A 20,667-nucleotide genomic window follows, 5' to 3' on the forward strand; every position below is an offset into this window, starting at 1 on the left:
AGATAAGATATCTAAACATGTGCATACAAAATTCAATTCCTTTTCCGAAAATATAAAAATGATATGTAACGATAATAACAAAAGTTGAGATGGCCGAGTTGGTCTAAGGCGCCAGATTAAGGTTCTGGTCCGAAAGGGCGTGGGTTCAAATCCCACTCTCAACAAATATTACTTTATTTTTGTCTTCTTTGAATTAGTTCTAACAGTGTTTTTTCTGCTAATATAATGAATTTTTTAACTGATTTTTTTCTATCATTCGCTGCATAACATAAACCTTAAAATAGTTTCACTGTTTCAGTAAAAATACAAGGAAAAAAAGTAGTAGTTTGAACTTTGAATCAAATATTAGAACTCTAAAAGCCATTTAAAGTATACTATGATAACATGCTTTCAAGAAAATAATTAGAGACACATAAAAAGGTATGAATCACATCATTATTATTTTTTAAATGGCACGAATAGGAGTAAATATGTATCAACTTTGTTGTAAAACAATGTTTATGAGTAATACAATATAATGTAAACTATAAATAAAGTGTAGTATGCATGAGACGTTAAAAACTTAAAAGCTTAAACAAAATTTAATTAAACAGATGACGCAATAAGTTTTGGTTGAGATCTCTATGTTGACACAAGTATCTTGAAAATTGAAATATATAATGCATAATAACATTGTTGGAGATGACCAAGACTTGCTAATAATAGCACCAAAGTTTCTATGTGCTATTTCCTAGCGTGTGTAGTGGGTTCGATACAGAACAAGAGTTTTTATTTATAGTCCATAAACTTCACTTGCGCAAGCAACACTATTGGTTTGTGCAGGCTTGGGTCTGGTTAGTTGAATATCTTGAAGACATTTTTATTGTTTTTTTTTTTTACTAATAATATTCTTTTTTCATTTCAAATAAAATGATCCAATTACAATAAAGAGGCAGGTAAGCGGGCAACAAGCTGCGCCGCCACCCCCTTTTGAATGGCAAAACCGATCATACTGAAAATAAAATTATCGTTCTTTGGCGTCATTGAGTTACTGTGCACGACCCGCTAAACTCTTTTTAGAAACATAGCAGCATCGGGAGCAAGAGACCCAAATGTATCAAAGATTCAAAAGCAAAAGGAATGAAGGCGTGTTGATTCTCCACACACGCCTTCTCGTGCTTAGCAATTTTTCCTGCTTCTGCCTTTAACACGGTCTGCCTAGCAACAAACCCGGTGTCCCTAAGCCCGACAAGAGAGGACACCCCAGTAAGGTATATGGGGGTTTTAAACCGGCACTGTATCTCTTATTATGGTCTGTTTATAAGATACAAATTTGAAGGTGAAATAAAAGTAGAGTAATTTGGTTGAGTTCCGTGGTTGACACGATTCTCTTAACTCTTACTTTGTGTTTGTTTCTAAAGGAACAACACTAATACTTTTTGTTTGTTTCTCGACGTATGGTCATAATGATTATCCGAATATTGTTTAAACAACCGCTTTTTGACAATTAACTTTTAAAGTTTTTAAAGTTTGACTTTTTTTTTAATTAAAATAGCCGTCTAGATATTTTATGGACAGACGTAAAATCAATTGAGATTGATGTAGCTCTATCATCTTGAATAGTGTTTATAGATAAAAAAATCCAGTTTTTTACTTTAAGGCTATACTCATTCACAATCTCATAATCTCAATATCACATTATAAAATTAATTTATCTCTCCTCAATCTATATAAATATTTAACTCATCACAATCTTTTACTCTCATTAACAACCCAATCTCATCCTTTTTTATTTAAAAAATTCAATTTATGATTAGTTTTGATTAACTATATAAATATAATTAAGTAATTATATTTTTTTTAAAATATATTATTCAATAATGGTTAAAACTTTAATTTTATTTAAAAAATACGATTTTTTTAACGAACTCCATTTTTAACGAAATTTATACCGGAATGTTCATAAAAAAATCTAAGTAAGACTATGTTTTTATATTTATTTTAAAAAGTTAAATATAATAAGTTATATAACAAAAACCAAATATATATATATATATAATTGTTAAGAATTAAGAAAAAAAATAAAATAAAAGCACATCTATTCGTATGCTGACACGTGGCCATTATTGAGAGGAATATGGGATTACAATCCCAATTTCTGGACCGATCGATTTGCCCCTTTCATGCCATTTTTTCATAACGTAATTATTTGGATTGCAATCCTAAACCACTAATGAAAGTAGCTTAATATTATCTTTAACTTTTGGTACATTTCTTTGTGAGCATGACCATATGTCCCTGTCTATGAGACTATGAGCATCATCTCCTCTACTTAACCTTTAAATCTACCGTTGAAAATGAAACTTCTGTATACCATTTTCACATAAGTCAATGATTAGTGGAAGAAGTATTTTGTTGATAATGTATATATATATATATATATATTTATACTAGTAATTGACCCACGCGCATTGCGGTGCAAAAAACGTTAACATATGTACAATAGTTTTTTTGGATGAATCAATATACAAAGTTCACCATTAGTTGCCGAATGTGACTTTCATTATCCTATTCTTACCCACCGACTTCCAAATCTAAACAAAACTTACAGTCTTCAAATTCCAAAACTAATGCAAATACATTTATGGTCTTTTTTTTTGTTTTTGGTCGAGCATGATAACACCCTCCCGAGACTTATGCAATGCAAGTGTGATGAAAGTTCTTTTTCATCCGATGCCTTAGTCAATCTTGTGACTGAGACTTGCAACCAACATAACATAGATGTCACACCCGACCAGAGGCGGCGGAACATGCCGAGGTGTAACGATTGCCCATAAGCGCATGACACTATTTAAAGCGACAATATTTAACAAACTCATTTCATTTCACAACATCGAAAATGTCACATAACCAAATATTCATAAGTCAAATACAACAAAATATAGCAAAATATAGCAAATCAAATATTGTTCATTTTTGCTAATATCCTAACGGTATTTGTGTCATTTCCTTCACCGAACTCCATAATCAACCTAGATGCAAACCTGTAACATTTCATAAAATAAAGTTGTCAACACAAAGGTTGGTGAGCAATTCATAAGTTTGAACAATAGATATATAGTATGAAAAACCACAAAACTAGTATACAAAACCATAAATAATAGCTATAAACTTGGATAAATTGACAATCGCTAATAGAATTACGTTAGCGCCACCTAGCTAAAAGGGATTGCCAAGTAGTCTAGGATTTAATAGAATATCGTTAATTGCATTACGTTAACGACACCTTGCTACAAGGGGATGCCAAGTAGTCTAGGATTTATAGATACCACCAACCGAAAGCGATAAACACATAGGCATATAAGCATAGAACACCAAATCGAGCAATTATTCAAGTAAAGTATACAACAACGTTTGTGGTTTAAGACTCAAGTATAAAGCATTTGATTTGAATAAGTATGAAATGTCACCCCAAAACAAAAGATAGAAAACGGGGTATGAAGTTACTCACGTTCAAGTATAAAACTTGATCGGTAAAAGATGAATAACCGGATGGATGAAGTTTAACGAGCAAGGCCTAAATGACAATAAAATCTTGGATTTAGAATGGTTGTCTTGAAGATCTTTAAATAAAATAATTGTTGCAAAAAGTAAACAATTAAAGTTCAAGGTTTAAAATGTAACTATTTAAGAATTTATAATAACAATCCTTTAAAAATGTAAGTTTGCTCGAAACCGGGTTAAAGTATCTAACCTTAATATTTACTTAACCAATGTTAAGTAATAAGGTGGGAAAATGCTAAAATGCAAGTTCTTTTGGGACAAAGATACTAAAACGGGTTTTTAACGAGTGTTCGGGTTGTCGATTCGGGTCTTGACAAATGGTCAAACCCAAAGTCAACTTTCCAACATATTAATTGTTATGAGATAACTCATTAAAATATACTAATACTTAACCAAGTATGTAGATCTATTGTTTAGAACTAACAACACACGTTAAGCGAGTGTTCGGTTTATCGGTCCAAACTATGTGATGAGATCAAGTTGGATCCAACAATTCCAAGTACTTAAGAAAATAATTAAAATCAGTTTGTAAACTATTTTTAAAGAAATATACAAGTCTTGATAGCTAAAAACACACTTGTGTGTCTTAAGCGAGTAAAAGTCGGTATAGTTCGGTTTGGTTCAGTCTCCATCTCACAAATAGTTCATAGATGGTTTCTACATGCCCAAATATCATAGAACTTGTATATTGGTTTATAAATGAAGAAAACTTAAATTTTACAACTAAAAAGTTAACTACAAGTCTTTTAAGCAAAAGTTTCGGTGTAGTTCGGTTTCCATCTCCCAACGAGTTCATAGATGGATTCCATATGCTTAATATCAAGAACTTGTAAAAATGATTTTTGAAACTCAAATCTAGCAATAAACATGTTTAAACAACTATTTTAACAAAACTAGTAAACAAAAGTTCGGTTTCCGGTTTGGGCTAGTTTCGGTTAAACCGAGGTTAGTCTTATACAAACCCACACCATGGAACTTGTAAATAAGATGAACAAACTAAAAGGGTTAGAAGTTAGTCATAAGTGATATGTATAATAAGTTATGCGTGTGTATATATATCAAGAACACGAAGTCCTCCATGAAGCCTTGCCTTATGACATTCGAAACTTAACCAACCGGAGTCGGTGAAGTAACAAATATAGGAAACAAGGGGTGTGTATTATATATATGTTGTACCACCATATTCAAGTGTTAGTAATATTAGATGAACAAGTTAAAATGAAAAACTATAGTTAGTTGACCTTAAGAAATCAAAATAACAAAATGGAAGACGAATACTTGGATTTGAGAGAGATTTTGGAGAAGATGGACAACCAAAATGGTGTATGGAGCCTTGCTTTTATAATGGTAAGAGTATGGTTCATACAAATAGGGTAAAGATGCATGTGATGGTTGAAATGGTCAAACAAGTTTTTGGTAAATGGCAATAATAGTCCCCAAAGTTTGGTTTAAGTCATTTTAAGGAGTTTTAAGGACCAAAAAGAATGTTTTCAAGACCCAACAAGTGTAAAACAATATTGTAACATAAAATCCATCATTTTGATTATATCATAAGCTTTGGTTTACAAAATGGGTCGGTTTACATGATAAACGAATACAAAAACGAATACAAACGAGACCCGAAATTGACGAATGTCACAATAGAGCAAATAGTAAACGACATGCACATTCTTACATAGCAGGAACTAAATAAAAAATACATAGTGACATACATATTCATGAAAAACTGTATGTTAGAATCTTGTCTTGCAACCATATTTTCCATGTTGTGACAATAAATTCTTTTCACCATGGTAATTGAGAGTAATCCATTATTGAAAAAGATAATTGTTCGAACAAATTGCTTTTTGTCTAATTATAATAATCATGTATACCAAAACTGCACATGATCGTAATCTTTTTGTTTTGATCAATAACCCGAAACTTGGAAGTAAGTCCAAGTCGTACCTTAGTTAAAAAGAGAAATGTCAAAGCGACTTCAATACAAAAAACACAAAATGTTTTTACTCATATCAAAACTAACCAAGAATCGATATGTAAAATTGGTTGTTGTAAATTTGACCTGTTTGGAAATTATTGACCCACACATCAAATTAAAAGCTTTCCGGTAATCAAACTTTAAATACAAATGCTCAACCTTTTAAAACTACCAAAAATGCTCTTGGTGGTAATCATTTTGTTTTGATGGATACATGAAACTTTAAAATGAAAGTGACATGTTACTAAAAAATAATTTCAAACCGACCTATATCCAAGTTAAATTACTCATGACGAATGTTTTGATCTGTATCGAAACCAACACAAAAATATCAGAACCGTTTGACCAAACCCAAAAAAAATGCAAATCTGACCCGTTTTGAGTTGACCTGTTACCTCATTAAAAGCTTTCCGGTAACCAAAAGTTCAAACCCAAAATCTGATTGGTGTTTGCTATAGATGTGTGCTTTAGTTGGAAATTTCATGCTACTTACTCAAAAATTGAATATCACAGATTGTTATTATCCAAAATAAGTGAGTTATCAATTGAACCTGAGAAACATACTTTGATAAATTTTGCTTGTTGTGTTGGTGCATAACAACATTGAAAGCATGCACTTACAACATGTATCTTGACCTGCACTTATTCTGTAATCAAAATTGAAATAAGCAACCTATGAGTTACACAAATTCAAACAGGTCATGGACAATTTTCAAAAATTCGAAAGACATGGGCATCCAGTTACCTTAAGCATCAAACGTCAAATTAAACGATGCGTTGTCCAAATCAACCTTCAATTTTGTTACTTCAAGCGTCTCTTGTGAGGTTTCTCAACCCGAGAATATCGGTTTCTGTTTACATTTATTAAAAGAAAAAAAAAGAAATAAAAATTACAAAGAGAGTTAGTTAAGCAAAAATATTACTTAAAACATTCAGTTTATTTTAAGCAATACTGTGACTTACATATTGATGGGGAGTTATATGCCTCGTAGAAAGAATCGGGTTTTCCCTATTTTGCTATTTATGTTCCATTTTCATATTCATTCTTCTCCTTGGTGTCAAGCCAACAACTTGCGGTTTACATGGTTTGACTACGTCATTTTCGAGACCGCACCACCACGGTTGGTCTGTTAAACGGCCTTTGTTGTTACCACTTGGTTACCTTTTGCTTCTCAACTTGCGGTCTTTCGTTGTTACGATTCTTAAGTTTTTTGCACATCTAAAAAAACACCAGAAACAGGAATTAACTAAAAACTGAACAGCCAACGCCTAATAAGCTAACAAAACTGACCCGTTGACAAATGTTATAAGACTCGGGTGTAATTTCATAAATTGTCATAATTGTTATAAAATTATACAAACCAAAAGAATAATAGCAATTGAAAAGTATTTTTGTTTAATTAACGGTTATCTTTGTAGTAGCCTTCACCCACTCATCTACCATATGTTTCCATACCCTACATCACAAATGTAGCAAATAAAAATTACACTTTTGATAATTATAATATAACAAGTACGCTTAAATTCTTACTCAATTAGTTACCTTGCGATATGATGGATGTCCATTGATGCATGACACTTAAACCTGACATAAATTAACAACCAAACATAAATTTGGATGGAAAATTTTTTCGATTCCAGTTCCACTCAACTCTGTGTACCAAACGACCCCTAAAGTTTCACTAATCATACTCGCAATGGGCCGTTGCCTGTGATGATACAAGTATTGCCTTAGTTTTCTAGAATAAACACCGCCATCACAAGGCCATTTAGCTGCAGATGCGGATTGCAGTCCTTTCTAACTAAAGTTGCTGTCGTCCCCGAATCATGTGGGCCTGTGGCAGATAATGCAGCAACAGGTGTTGGTGTTGTTGATGTATTAATCTTTATTAGAGGGTGACTCTATAAATTAATTATATTGCAGCTTTCGAATCAGTCGGCTGGTCCAAATGTTCTGTCATAAAACTACCAGCTAGTGGTTTGACTCGTTATATAACGAGTCTATTATATCGTTATCTTGTTTATATAGTAAGTACTTATCATTATTAGAGATCATCTTAGATTGGTTTACTCAAAATTAGATAACAATTAGGATTGTACTTGTTTTGATTATCAACCCGATAATAATTATAGTTTTCTCAAGATATCACCAAAAAGAATAAAAGTTTGTGAGTTGCGATCCCACCAAAAAGAATAAAAGTTTGTGAGTTGCGCGCAACTAATTTCATCATAAAAACATAGGTGGTAATTGAAATAGACCCAGAATCTCGTTAGTATGATAATCACACACAAAGTGACTACCTTGCGATGCAGAAACAATTCGCATCTGCTGGATGGCAACAAACTGTTCATCAAGGTGTTTTGATGCAATTGCCATTTGGTGCACCTAATAAAATTCTCCAAGATAAATGCAATCACACACATTCAAACTAATTAAAAAAGAAAATGAGCGAAATATTCATTACTATGTTTAAATCAGATATATATACAAAACTGGTTGCCACTTGCCACTATTTACAAATCAACAATTAGAAACAAACATGACAAGTATCTTCTTATTTGGGCCATATCTAGCTGCTACCAACAGCCCATTCACCATAAAACCAAATGAAAATTAGGCGATCACCTTCTTATTTGGGTTCCTCCACTTGCCTAATTGTCCATATATAGCTGCTACCAACAACCAATTCACCATAAAACCAAATGAAAATTAGGCGAATAAATTGACGCAAATATATTTTAAAAAAACCGACACCAGTTCATAGTATACAGGTTCTGGTTTTCGGTTTTTCATATGGGTTCGGTTCAGTCTTGGGTTCAAAGTGTTTGAGTGAAACCGAAACCGAAATAACCATACCCAGACAATAACCATCTCTTTGGTTTTATGTTTGGCTTAGCGCGAATAAAAACTAAAAAGATTAATAACTTATGGTTTTCAGAATGATGGCATAAAAAGTTTAAAAAGGTTAAAAAAATTTAAAGTCAATTACTTAAAAAGATACCTTGATTAGAAACATTCTCGTGGTCACGGACGAATTAGTTACTACGATTTCTTGTTCGAATACAGTAAGTTTACTCTCAAAGTAGACCTGAAAAAGATGTAAACTTGACTACTTGCTGCAACACGAATTGTGTAGTAAGCCATGCAGGATTTTCAATCTGCATACCATTCCAAGAAAGCCAAACACTATGTCAATGTATTACCTATATATTTTTTGTCATTGTTGAACATGATATTTAATATTACATTTAACTAATATTCAAGAAAGAGTGATTCTCAAAACCGTTATATTTAACCCCCCATTTTGACCAGTTTCTACCAAAATTAAAGATACTACCCATTTGACTTGGTGCACATACTAAATCATTATACTACCCATTTGACCGTTCACTGTTTCAGCTAAAATTATAGAATTTACCCATTTGACCCTTTGACCCATGACCCATTTCAGCCAAAACTAAAAAAGTTACCCATTTGAGTCGTTGACCCGTTTTAGCCAAAATTATAGAATTTACCCATGACGGTTAATATCTTACATACCGATCTTTATATGGTAATTGAATCGTCTCAAAGAAAATGTATTTTGCTCCCAGTTCTCCGATGGATACGTCTGCAAAAATAATAGAAAAAAATAACTTTTTCCACAAGTAAACAAGCAATTAAATTTAAAAAAAACTGTTTGCAAATATTCTACCCCAATGACGTTTGCCCCCCTAATTGTAAGATAATTATAATTGGCTCGCTCAAAGCTCGAATGAAGACAAAATTAAACAAGCTTGAGCTCGAGCCAAAAAGTAAGCACGTTTAATAAACGAGTCCGACCCGAGCTTCGCTTATTGAACTCAACGAGCCTATTATATTTTAGATCTTTATTTCAGTTTTAAATATATAAGTAATTTAACATGGGCATGTATAAACAAGTAAACATCAATACTATCATTTTAAATATATGAAAGCAATAGTAATTTTTCACTAATCATACTCGCAATGGGCCGTTGCCTGTGATGATACAAGTATTGCCTTAGTTTTCTAGAATAAACACCGCCATCACAAGGCCATTTAGCTGCAGATGCGGATTGCAGTCCTTTCTAACTAAAGTTGTTGTCGTCCCCGAATCATGTGGGCCTGTGGCAGATAATGCAGCAACAGGTGTTGGTGTTGTTTATGTCTTAATCTTTATTAGAGGGTGACTCTATAAATTGATTATATTGCAGCTTTCGAATCAGTCGGCTGGTCCAAATGTTCTGTCATAAAACTACCAGCTAACATGAGTTTTTAAGGTCAACATTGGTCTTCATACCGAGCAAGATCCCGGGTTCAAAACAGAGCAAAGGATACTTCAGATTTGCTTGTGTAAAGTAGTGTAGAAATAACATTTAAGTTAAAAACAAATATAAATTAATACTATATGTGATTAAAAGTATTAATGAATTTTATATAAATGAAAACATGAATGGGGGGTTTCCTCTTTTACAGTTTTATAGTTTTACTTATTTTCGTCATGCATCACTGTTTAACTGTTTAATCATGATCCAATAAAATTGATATATATTGCACACCCCTAATGCATTATAACTTCAGAATATGGAGCTCTTGTGAAGTTTATCAAAATGTTATATAAACAATATAGTAACAGCAAATGAAATATTGTTGGATTAAGAGTGTGTACCTTTTGCATCTGTTGATGCTAAACCCAGGTGCCATCTTGCCATAGTCTTTATAAACCTCATTTGAATTTCCTCCTCCGAATATGATCATAAAGAACACAAATAAGCCCTTGCAATTCAAAAAGAAAAAAAAACAAACAAACTTTAAAACTCAACTTACCTTTGCATTCATCTTCCATTGGTATTTATACACTCAAAGAAAACATCAACCCACATAGAATATTGAATGAAATCTGTTAAAAAAATCTGCACATATAAAATCAGTTAACATGCTTTGACCCTTTCTAATTTGGCTCAAGCATGAAATAATCAACCATAAAATGAAGAGAAATCAAACATAACGTAAGCTGTACCAAAATATAATTATCTTGAATGGTGAATAAGAACCAGAAATCAAACCCCTATAAACGTTTAAAGCATGTCTATTTGCTAATATATTCATTTACCAACAGAGATATTTAAAATTAGGGTTTGCCTGAGCTTCTTTGGTAGGGGCTATGGGTTCCCACTGGTCTTTCGAATCTGGACCGTTGATGGCTACAATTGAGAACGAAGAACAACATCAAATTGATTAAATGAGTAACGATTTTGAACAGAATTGAATAATATGATGTTGAAGAGGAGATTACCAAGATCTTCGATGAAGGTTGAAGAGGCGATTAGTTAAACAGGTACCAATTTAAATACCGATCAGAGCCAGAGAGGAAGGGACGCATTGAATGATAGGCGTAACTGATGAATTGAAGTCGCCCGAGAATTAAATGATCGAGGCATCGGAGGGCAAATATAATTAATATACGGCGTCAAAAGACGCCTATTATACACTATTAATATAGATATAGATAACATGAGAATGTAGAAAATAATACTAATTTATAAAAAATGATAACGTAAGTAACAATTACAGCTACAATACCAATCTACATAAACAATGATTTATAATAACAAAGAAAAAAACCTAAAAATTACAACAAAAGAAACAAAATAATAACAACATATACCAACAAATACTTATAACAACAAAAGAAAAAATCTAATAATAACAACAAAATATAAATCAGCAAATACTTATAACGTCTCATAATCGAAATTTAGCACAGCAAACACCTATGAAAATAAACCTAATAATAACAATAAATTGATTCTCACTGTTTTCATGTTAAGAATAAAATGTATTTGATCATGTTTCATAGATATATACTATTTTATAAAGCATTTCGAAACGGCATGTTAAGAATAATATAGATATAGATATATACTATTTTATAAAGCATTTCGAAACGGCATGTTAAGAATAATATTTTAAGATTTTATTCATGCATGTTGTATAACCTATAATGCAAGAAAATGGAGGGCAAAATTGGAATCTCCATCCAAATTGATATCGTCATCGATGAGAATTGAACAGTCGATTACGGGATTGTTTTTTAATTGCGGCTTTTCTGATACCGATTCACTTCAACTTCATTCGCACAATTGATGCTTTAGATTCTACTTTTCAACAGAATTTTATGTTTTCAGAATCATAGGTTCAAATGTTCGATTATGAAGTGAAATCTGCTCAATTTGAGGTATAGTCTACAACACTATCATGTTATTTACAACTATTAGTTAGTATAAGTAATTACTCAACTAAGCAGGCTTTTTACTTGTTTATATCAACTTGAAGATAAAAACGCTAACATTAGTATAATTAATTAATGAATAAATAATATTATCACATCTCGCACGAATGAAAAGTTGATATTAATACATTTTAAATATTAGAACTATATAGTGGCTGCTTGTACAATATGTGCATATAAATAACACCCTTTGTGACTTTGCTAGCATCATCCTTCACTAATCAACGTCTACATTAGAGTTGTTTGGTGTTTTGTAGCTAAGATCGATCTTGGCGCAAAACTCCATTGTCGCCATGCTACGTCTATGGCTGCTTATGTTACTTCTATCACAAAGTTTTTCTCCAAATGAAGCATCAACAGCACAAAAAGTACTTCCACCAAGTTTGCCTATTAAAACCTTGGTCCATCCTAATCCTAGCTCTCCTATCAGAAAAACATGTCCAGGAATTCCTGGAATAAGACTTAGGGTTGACGGTACGCCTGGCCGTTGCTAAATGTATTTACCATATACAAAGAAATCAGCATCGCCATGGTAAATAGTTATAAAATAACAGCTAGTTAGAATTACATATTTCATAGTTTAATTTCCAAGCGAAAACATGTGTTTTCCATGTAATCTATCTAGGTAGATGCTTGATTTGGTTATGGTTTCATGTTATGGATTGTCATTGATGTATGGAATATTAAGTTTCAAGGTGTAGATGCTATGCTTTGGAAGTATAAGGTAGCTTGTATAGTTGCATGTGTGTAACCAATCTAAAATGTATAATAGTAACAAAATAAATAAGATCTTGATTATTGAAGCTTGAACTTGGAACTTACCACTAGCTTGTGACATTTTCACATTTCTAATATATTTTGCTGTTTGGAGATTATGCGAAAATTAACATAATGGAAGCAGTTAAATGCTATTTGCAGCAAACATGATCAATTACTAAGTACACAAAGTGAAGGATGCTTGAACCGTATAATAAATAAGTGCGTCTGAGCAAATGAATTTAAAAGATTTACGACATGTTTATATTATTTTAGAAGGCTTCATACGGGCGTTCACCATGTAAAACTTTAAACAACTCCACATTTGTGATGAGAAAACATACAAAAAAACAGCAATGAAAATCAAACGCCTGGTAGAAAAATGTGTGATCAATTTCTTAACGTGATTAAGTAAACAAATGTGTAAAGCATAGCAGAACTAGAACTGGGGATGAGCATTTTGTCCCAAATACTCGTATATGTACCGTACCCGTACACAAACCTGTAATTTATAAGTGCATGCTTATCCACGGCTATTAGAAATAACTACACGGTTATATTATACAAATTTATATAGCTTTAGAATGTAATACTCTTCATACCAACCTAACTTTAATACCAATATAGAATTTTAGACCTTTTTGTTTCAAGTTAAGTAACCAGTCAGGAGGTATAACCACACTCGATCACATGGAAATAAGTGCAGCGGTTGGTATGCAAACGAACCGATCCTTTCAAATTTTTATCAACAAACAAAATTCATGAAAACTTCATATATTTGTGTGTATGATTCTGTATGCGATAAGCCACATTCATAGATACTTACATTTTTGAAACAACAAGAACACTTCAAAACAAACCTAAACTCAGCTCGTGTAACTTCGGTAAGTTAATTGACTCCTTCATAATTTATTCACTGAAGCATTATAACATCAGTTTATATTTAACACTACCAACATGATGAAACCAAAGTATAGAATCACTTATATACAAATTTTAATTAAAAAAAGTAAATGAATCAAGTCATTGTCTAACCACCACTTATCACAAAATACTCATGTATAGAGTTTACTAAATGAAGTTCAATATTCATATATGAATTAGCTAGATTGGCATGGAGTCCTCTCATATTCCTAGTCTAACTAATTAACAAGACAACACAAATAGCATTTACGTTTTAATGCCGCTAGATACTTGAAAGAACAAACCGAAATCGATGAACATATAAACAAATTTAAGTTAGTTATGTCTGTTAAAAAGATAAGCAGAGTCCAGAATTACACCCAATTTTATTGAACCAACAACCGAACTCAAATATACGAATACAATACTCTGAAGATCAGATCAGCAATATAAAGATCTGAACCAATGAACACTCAATCTAACGGGCAAGAACTGTAAACAAGATGAATGAGAACTTAAGCCGTAGAATCACAACAGATTTTCTTAACAATATGAGAGAAAAGGAAAATAACAAGAGTGTTAAAAAACTAAACAATAATGCACTTCTTTTATAGCCTATTCGGTCTTGACAACTCTTCCGTCTTGTTCTTGAGTTTTTTAACCAAGGAAAGAAAAGGAAAGGAGAGGGAATGATAAGAAAGGGAAGGGAAGGGAAGGGAAGGAATTTTTTTTTAATTAGGTGTGTTCTTGAGTTTGAGGGATATTAGAGGAAAGGAAAGGATAACTATGTTATCCTTGGTAATCATCCCATTTTTAGGAGGATAACTTATTGAGAAAAAATATCAATTTAATCCCTCCTAACTCCTCATACTCCTTTCTTTCCATCCTTAAAAAAACTCAAGAACGCCCATTTTTTAACTATCCTTAGTTTTCATTTCCTTTTCCTTATTTAAAAAAACTCAAGAACAGGACGGATCAGTAGTCTGCACACATATCCAATCTTCAAGCCAGCCCAAGCCCGTGAGTCTTTTTAAGTTTAATCCAGAAGCCCAACAACTCTAACGTATTAAACTCCAAGCACATGCATAAACAAACATTGAATTGGATTAATAACTACATATTTCAACAATGTCTTATGACATCCATTTTTATGTTGGTTTGCTTGGTTCTAGAGGTGCGGATTTTTATTTTTTTTTCCATATAAGATCGATTAAGAATCGGTTTGGATTGCGTCAACAAAACTGAAAACCCGATTGGGCGCAAGCTGGTTCGATTTGAAACCCGCTCTCTATAGGAAAACCAAACCACATCGAATCGGAACATGTTCCAAACCGGATTAAACATTTATATAATTAATTTAATTTCAAACTATCAGATGTAATGGAATTTCAAACTATCAGATCGCCCTGCTTGCGCTGCGCATATAATGTATATATGTGTGAACCCTCAGTAGGCAAAAGTGAAATTGCACTAATTTTGACGTTATTTTACTAATCTTGTGAAAATAACGTTAAAAGTGACGGAAGGTTAATCAGGCATCATGTGGTGGCATTGATAGCCGAAAGACAAGGGCACATGCACCAATTGGCGGTGTCCCGATAGTTGAGTGTTATGCGCCTTATGTCCAAGGCTTGATGCAAAACTACTATCGAGCCGGGGGTCTCACCAGAAGCAGCTTCTCTATTCCTAAAGGGTAGAGGTAAGAATGTCTACATCTTACCCTCCTCATATCCTACCATAACTTTGCTATTGGTGGGATATACTGAGTACGATGATGATGATGATGATGTAATGGAATTTGAACCGATTTCACTTAAACCGGTTTATGTATCGTTTTGCTTAAAAAAACTTATCTCACTCTTTCAAACCTACACATAGGGGCGCAAATGAGCCGAGCCGCTCGTGAGCTATTTGAGATCAGATCGATAAAAAAACTCACAACAAGACAAGCTTTAAATAAAGCTTATTTAGTTATCGACCATGAGCTCAAGCCTTGTATGAGAAAATCTTTAAAATCGTTTAGCCTAGACTTCTATGTATAAATTTCACACTGATAGCTGAGCTCAAGCGCTTTGGCTCGTTTAAGCATCTACAGACGAGCTCATGCTAAGCTTAGACTCATTTAAGAGGTTTCTCAAAGTATGTAAAAGTAATTAAAAATGTATGTAAATTAATTATATTAAACGAACAGAGATCTAGCCGAGCTCAAGGCTGAAAAAACGAGACTCGTGAACCGAGCTCGAGCTCTAGTAAATCTAAATGAGTCAAGCTCAAGCCTTAATTCGTTTACACCTCTCGGGGCCACGTGCATTACACGCGTCTCTCTAAATGCAACATCTTCTTCTTCTTCTTCACAAGCTAGACTCCACAAAATCTTCCCACAATTTCACTATGTACTTACTGATCCACCTTCACTTCATCCTTTTTTTAAAGGTACTAATAGGAGTTAATACAATTTAAAGTTAAGTATATATTGAGAACGGTTAAATGCTTAATTAACAAAATTTAAGCAGATGAGGAAATAAGTTTTGTTTGAGATTTAAGAGTTGAGATCCATACTGACACAATTCTCTTAAAGTATATTTTATGCATCTGTTAATGTAAACTGATCGTGGTAGTAACATTGTCGGAGATGATCAAGACTTGCTAATAATCACACCAAAGTTTTTCTGTGTTATTTCCCGGTGTGTTGGTATTGAACAAGAGTTTTCATTTATATAGTCCAAAAAACATATCCATTTATTATTCCTTAAAATTAAGTCAAAAGAACTTCACTTGTGCAAGCAACATGACATAAATTTTCCAAGATACAACACGAATGTTTGGAGTTGAAACAAAAGTAGCATAACTTGGTTTGAGTTCCGTGGTTGACAACATTATGGCTATGTGTCGTGGTTTAACAACCAAGGGTTAGTTTACGTGTCACGTAAGCAATGGGGCTTTAACTAACCCTTCTATTAACTAGAATTTGTTGGTTAACAAACTTTTTCTGTGTTATTTCCCGGTGTGTTGGTATTGAACAAGAGTTTTCATTTATATAGTCCAAAAAACATATCCATTTATTATTCCTTAAAATTAAGTCAAAAGAACTTCACTTGTGCAAGCAACATGACATAAATTTTCCAAGATACAACACGAATGTTTGGAGTTGAAACAAAAGTAGCATAACTTGGTTTGAGTTCCGTGGTTGACAACATTATGGCTATGTGTCGTGGTTTAACAACCAAGGGTTAGTTTACGTGTCACGTAAGCAATGGGGCTTTAACTAACCCTTCTATTAACTAGAATTTGTTGGTTAACAAACTTTAACTAGCTAGTTGCTACTTTGATGGCTCCACATTTTCCATGTTTAGCGCTCGATCCGTTACTGTACATGTTAACTGATAGCCCATAAGGTTGGCCATTTAATTCCGCGACCCGGTGTGGCTGGCTTTAAGGGTGCACCATCTCAACATAACACCTGATGTTATTGTTCCACAAACGATTGGCCTAACGGAGATGAGCAAAACTTTCCAGAAAATTTTGCGTCAAAGTTTTGTGTTTTATACTCCATGTGTTTGGAGTGGGTTGAACTTAAAATAAAGCCAAGGAATTATTTTAATCAATGAATAAAGCTGGGTTGAAAAGTAATGGGTTAAAGCCAAATTATGCAAAGATATATATCTTAACTATTTACCAACTTTTTATAACTAGTTTAGAATTATTAATGTAATGTAAAGTAGAGTATAAGTAACATTTTTCATTAAAAATATATGTTTTCATGGTTTAGAAATAGAGATAGTAAAAGTCTTCTTAGTTTAGTTGGCCCAATGGCTTAATAATTATCTTCTTGTCATATAACTAGATCATGTTTTTCTTCCGGCTTTTGCTAGCTTCGTTATATCATAAGTCGTCCTAAAAAATGTATCTAATAGAAAAACAGTTTTTTCAATTTTTATTTTCTGAAAGAGAAATTAACATATCTATAGACTATAAACATATATTTATTCATTAGTCATTACAATACACGAACAATATTACTTTGTACATGCACACGATCATATGGAGTTTTTCGCTAGGTATTTGACCAAATAAGATCGTCCAGTTCCTATAGAACCTATCACTAAAATACCTCTAGAGAGAGATAAGGCCAAGCGGAGCGAAAAGGGTTTCCATGAGATGATAAATGAAAACTATTAGCCCCACACGAAGTTTGTTTATAAGTGATTTCTGATAATGAGCAAGGAATATCCATGACTATCATCTCCTCCACCTAACCTTTAAATCCACCATTGAAAATGCAACATCTGTACACCATTTTCATATGTCTCAATGATTAGTGGAAGAAGCATTTTGTTGATAATGTATATAATAGTACGATGTATCTTATTATAAACCTCAAAATCTCCAAAAACTACTAAACTAAACCCAAACCTAAAATGCAAAGCACATTGGTCTTAGTGATGTCTAATCAAGTATGTATTGTGTTTTCCTAAAATGGAAATATTCCCATTGGTACCTAGCCAACTTGTGTTTCTACTTACGTTTATAGTGATCTTAACTGCTTTGCAAAACCCACAATTATATGGTTAGAGTATGTTTGACAAAACTAGCTGTTAGCTGTAGTTGGTGGCTTGAAGCTGGTAGATGTAGCTTTTAAATATATTTAGATGTTTGACAGAGTAGCTGGATATTTTAGTAAAATATATAAAATTACTAAATTTACATAACTACAAACAATAACAGTAAATGTATTTATTTTGAAAGGATATTTAAGTAAATAAAAATACTAAAAGCTTGTAGCTCTTTTAAAACGCTACTATTAGAAACTTTAAGCTTTAAGATTTTTCTCCTAACCTAAAAGCTTCAAGCTTCTTGAACCAAACAAGACTTTTAATTAAGTATGAGTTTTTTCTTAAAAGCTTGAAGCTCCCTAAAAGCTTCCTGCCAAACATACCCTAATCACTTTTTTTTTGTGGTATGTTAATAGGAATCGAAAGGTGAATGTTAGCTTTTGTTGCGAAACCAGGTTTTAGTTTTGTAATGCTTTTTCCTTGCTTCGGATAGTTTCTTACTAGTTTGGGGTTCTTTGTTTATATTATTGATCAGTTGTTAAAAACTTTGTTAATAAATGTGTATAATTAAATAACTAAATGATTTTACGATCGAAAAATGTGCATGTTCTATTGTGCTAGAACATGAACTTTAGTTACACCACTGTAAATAGATGTTAACGCTAGAACTTTGCAAAAGAAAAAATTGGTTACCAAAAAAAAGAGTGATCGAACTGCACCAGGAGAAAAATTGTCGTTATTGATCGATAACATACACGCCGGCCCCAAATCAATCGATAAAATGTCGGTTATACAATATTTGATACTAAATTATTTGTTGCTAAAAGTAATCATATATAAACTTATAGTGCAACAAACTTTTTTATGATCGTTATCTTGGTCACCACTTGATCACAAAATGCTATTCACGATTGAGATTTTGGTCTCGTCGTCTCGAGTATCCAATTTTATTAGTGATATTCGTTTATAAAACTTATATTGGAAAACTTTTTTGGGGCTAAATTATAGTTTAAAAAGTGTTAGATACTCTAGTGTAAACATAATTACTCTAGTTAGTTAGTTATGCGTTTATCACGTTAAGACTTTTCTCGTCGAGTGAAAAACCCATGAACATAAAAAATAAAGAAAGCGAATAACAAAACTGACAAGACCAAATACAATTTCTGAATTGCATATCTCCACCTTTTCTTCTTTCAAGAGCATACATGTCTAATCACATTTCACACCAAATGACCAAAGTGACATCTAATTATATTAAACTAGTCGTCTTAAGAATCATGCTTCCCTTTTCAATTTTTTATTAAAAAAGTGAAAGTTGTGATCAAAAGTGATGTAAACAAAACATATGATGATCAAATAAAAAAAACCTGTTATTAATTATGTGGGTTTAGAATTATTTGTTCAATAGCATAAAATCTGCCACAAATATGTTCCAAGTTGTTTCGGTATGCATTTTTTTTTGGGTCACTTTCTTGTCTTTTAAGAACTTGGAATATAACAAAACTTTATGACTAGTCAAATTATATTACAACAATTAGAGGACTTTCAATATCATATAAATTACTGTCTACTCCCATGATGATCCGTTCTGTTAATGATCACCAAAATATCAGATTGAGTTTTTTTTCCTAATAATGTAGACGTCATACACCGGTAATAAAAGTGTGATTGAGATATTTAAAGACCACAGCATCACATTGACATATTATTTACATATTACAACTATTAATTAGTTTAAATAATTACTCAACTAAGCCGACATTTAACTTGTTTGTATCAACTTGAAGATAAAAACACTAACATTAGTGGTCAATCAGAATACAGGCAACATAATTAATGAATAAATATTTATATCATATCTTGCACGAATGAAAAGTTGAAGAACATTACTTGGTTTATTATTTTTAAGAAAATGCCACTCTTCAATTGATATTAATTCACTTTAAATATTAGAAACTATATAGTGGCATCTTGTACAATGTATGAATATAAATAACACCCTATGTGACTTTGCTAGCATCATCCTTCACTAATCAAAGTCTACACTACAGTTGTTCGGTTTTTTGTAGCTAAGATCGAGTTTGGTGCGAGCCTCCATTGTCGCCATGCTACGTCTATGGTTGCTTATGTTACTTCTGTCACAAAGTTTTTCTCCAAACGAAGCGTCAAGAGCACAAAAAGTATTTCCACCAAGTTTGCCTATAAAGACTTTAGTCTACCCTAATCTTCCCTCCGCAAACCGGCCTCAATCTGATCGATTCCAGAAGTATGAGCTACAAACTTTCAGACCAACATGTCCAGGACCGAGCCCTGGAGTTGGCCATGTAGACCCGCCTGGCCAATGCTAAATGTACTTATCAAATACAAAGAAATCAACATCACCATGGTAAATAGTAATAAAATAAGTATCATAGCTAGTTAGAATTACAGATTTCATATGTTTTCCATGCGAAAATATGTGTTTTCCAGGTAATCTTTCTAGCTAGATGTTTGATTTAGTTAAGGGTTTTCGTGTTATATATGGATTGAACTGTCATGTAATGTTCTCTTAAGAAATTTCATTTAGGCCTTTTAGTTCCCACTTGTAGATGTTAGCTACATATTTAAATATCGTGCACCGGAACTAAAAAGCTAGCTCGCA

General features: G+C 32.6%; 1 long non-coding RNA gene and 1 other non-coding gene across 4 annotated transcripts; one reads left to right on the plus strand and one right to left on the minus strand.

Annotated features, from left to right (window-relative positions):
- The first annotated feature begins 83 nt into the window (after positions 1-83).
- TRNAL-AAG (transfer RNA leucine (anticodon AAG)) lies at positions 84-164 on the plus strand. The gene has a single exon. It is a non-coding gene; the product is annotated as a tRNA-Leu (tRNA).
- Positions 165-7,948: 7,784 nt separating this feature from the next.
- Positions 7,949-10,549, minus strand: LOC143562253 (uncharacterized). 3 transcript variants are annotated; one of them, XR_013140451.1, is made up of 3 exons: positions 10,192-10,549; positions 8,524-9,766; positions 7,949-8,191 (listed from the first exon to the last, which is right to left on the minus strand). It is a non-coding gene; the product is annotated as an uncharacterized LOC143562253 (long non-coding RNA). The 3 variants fall into 3 exon arrangements; XR_013140450.1 differs by having other exon boundaries at positions 8,524-9,777; XR_013140452.1 differs by lacking the exon at positions 10,192-10,549 and having other exon boundaries at positions 8,524-8,680; positions 9,063-10,185.
- Between the last annotated feature and the right edge of the window lie 10,118 nt (positions 10,550-20,667).

The sequence above is a fragment of the Bidens hawaiensis genome, unplaced genomic scaffold (genome assembly GCF_021521415.1).
Source record: "Bidens hawaiensis isolate Kalapana, Puna unplaced genomic scaffold, B.hawaiensis_p1.1 tig00020921_1, whole genome shotgun sequence".
NCBI classification, from domain to species: domain Eukaryota; kingdom Viridiplantae; phylum Streptophyta; class Magnoliopsida; order Asterales; family Asteraceae; genus Bidens; species Bidens hawaiensis.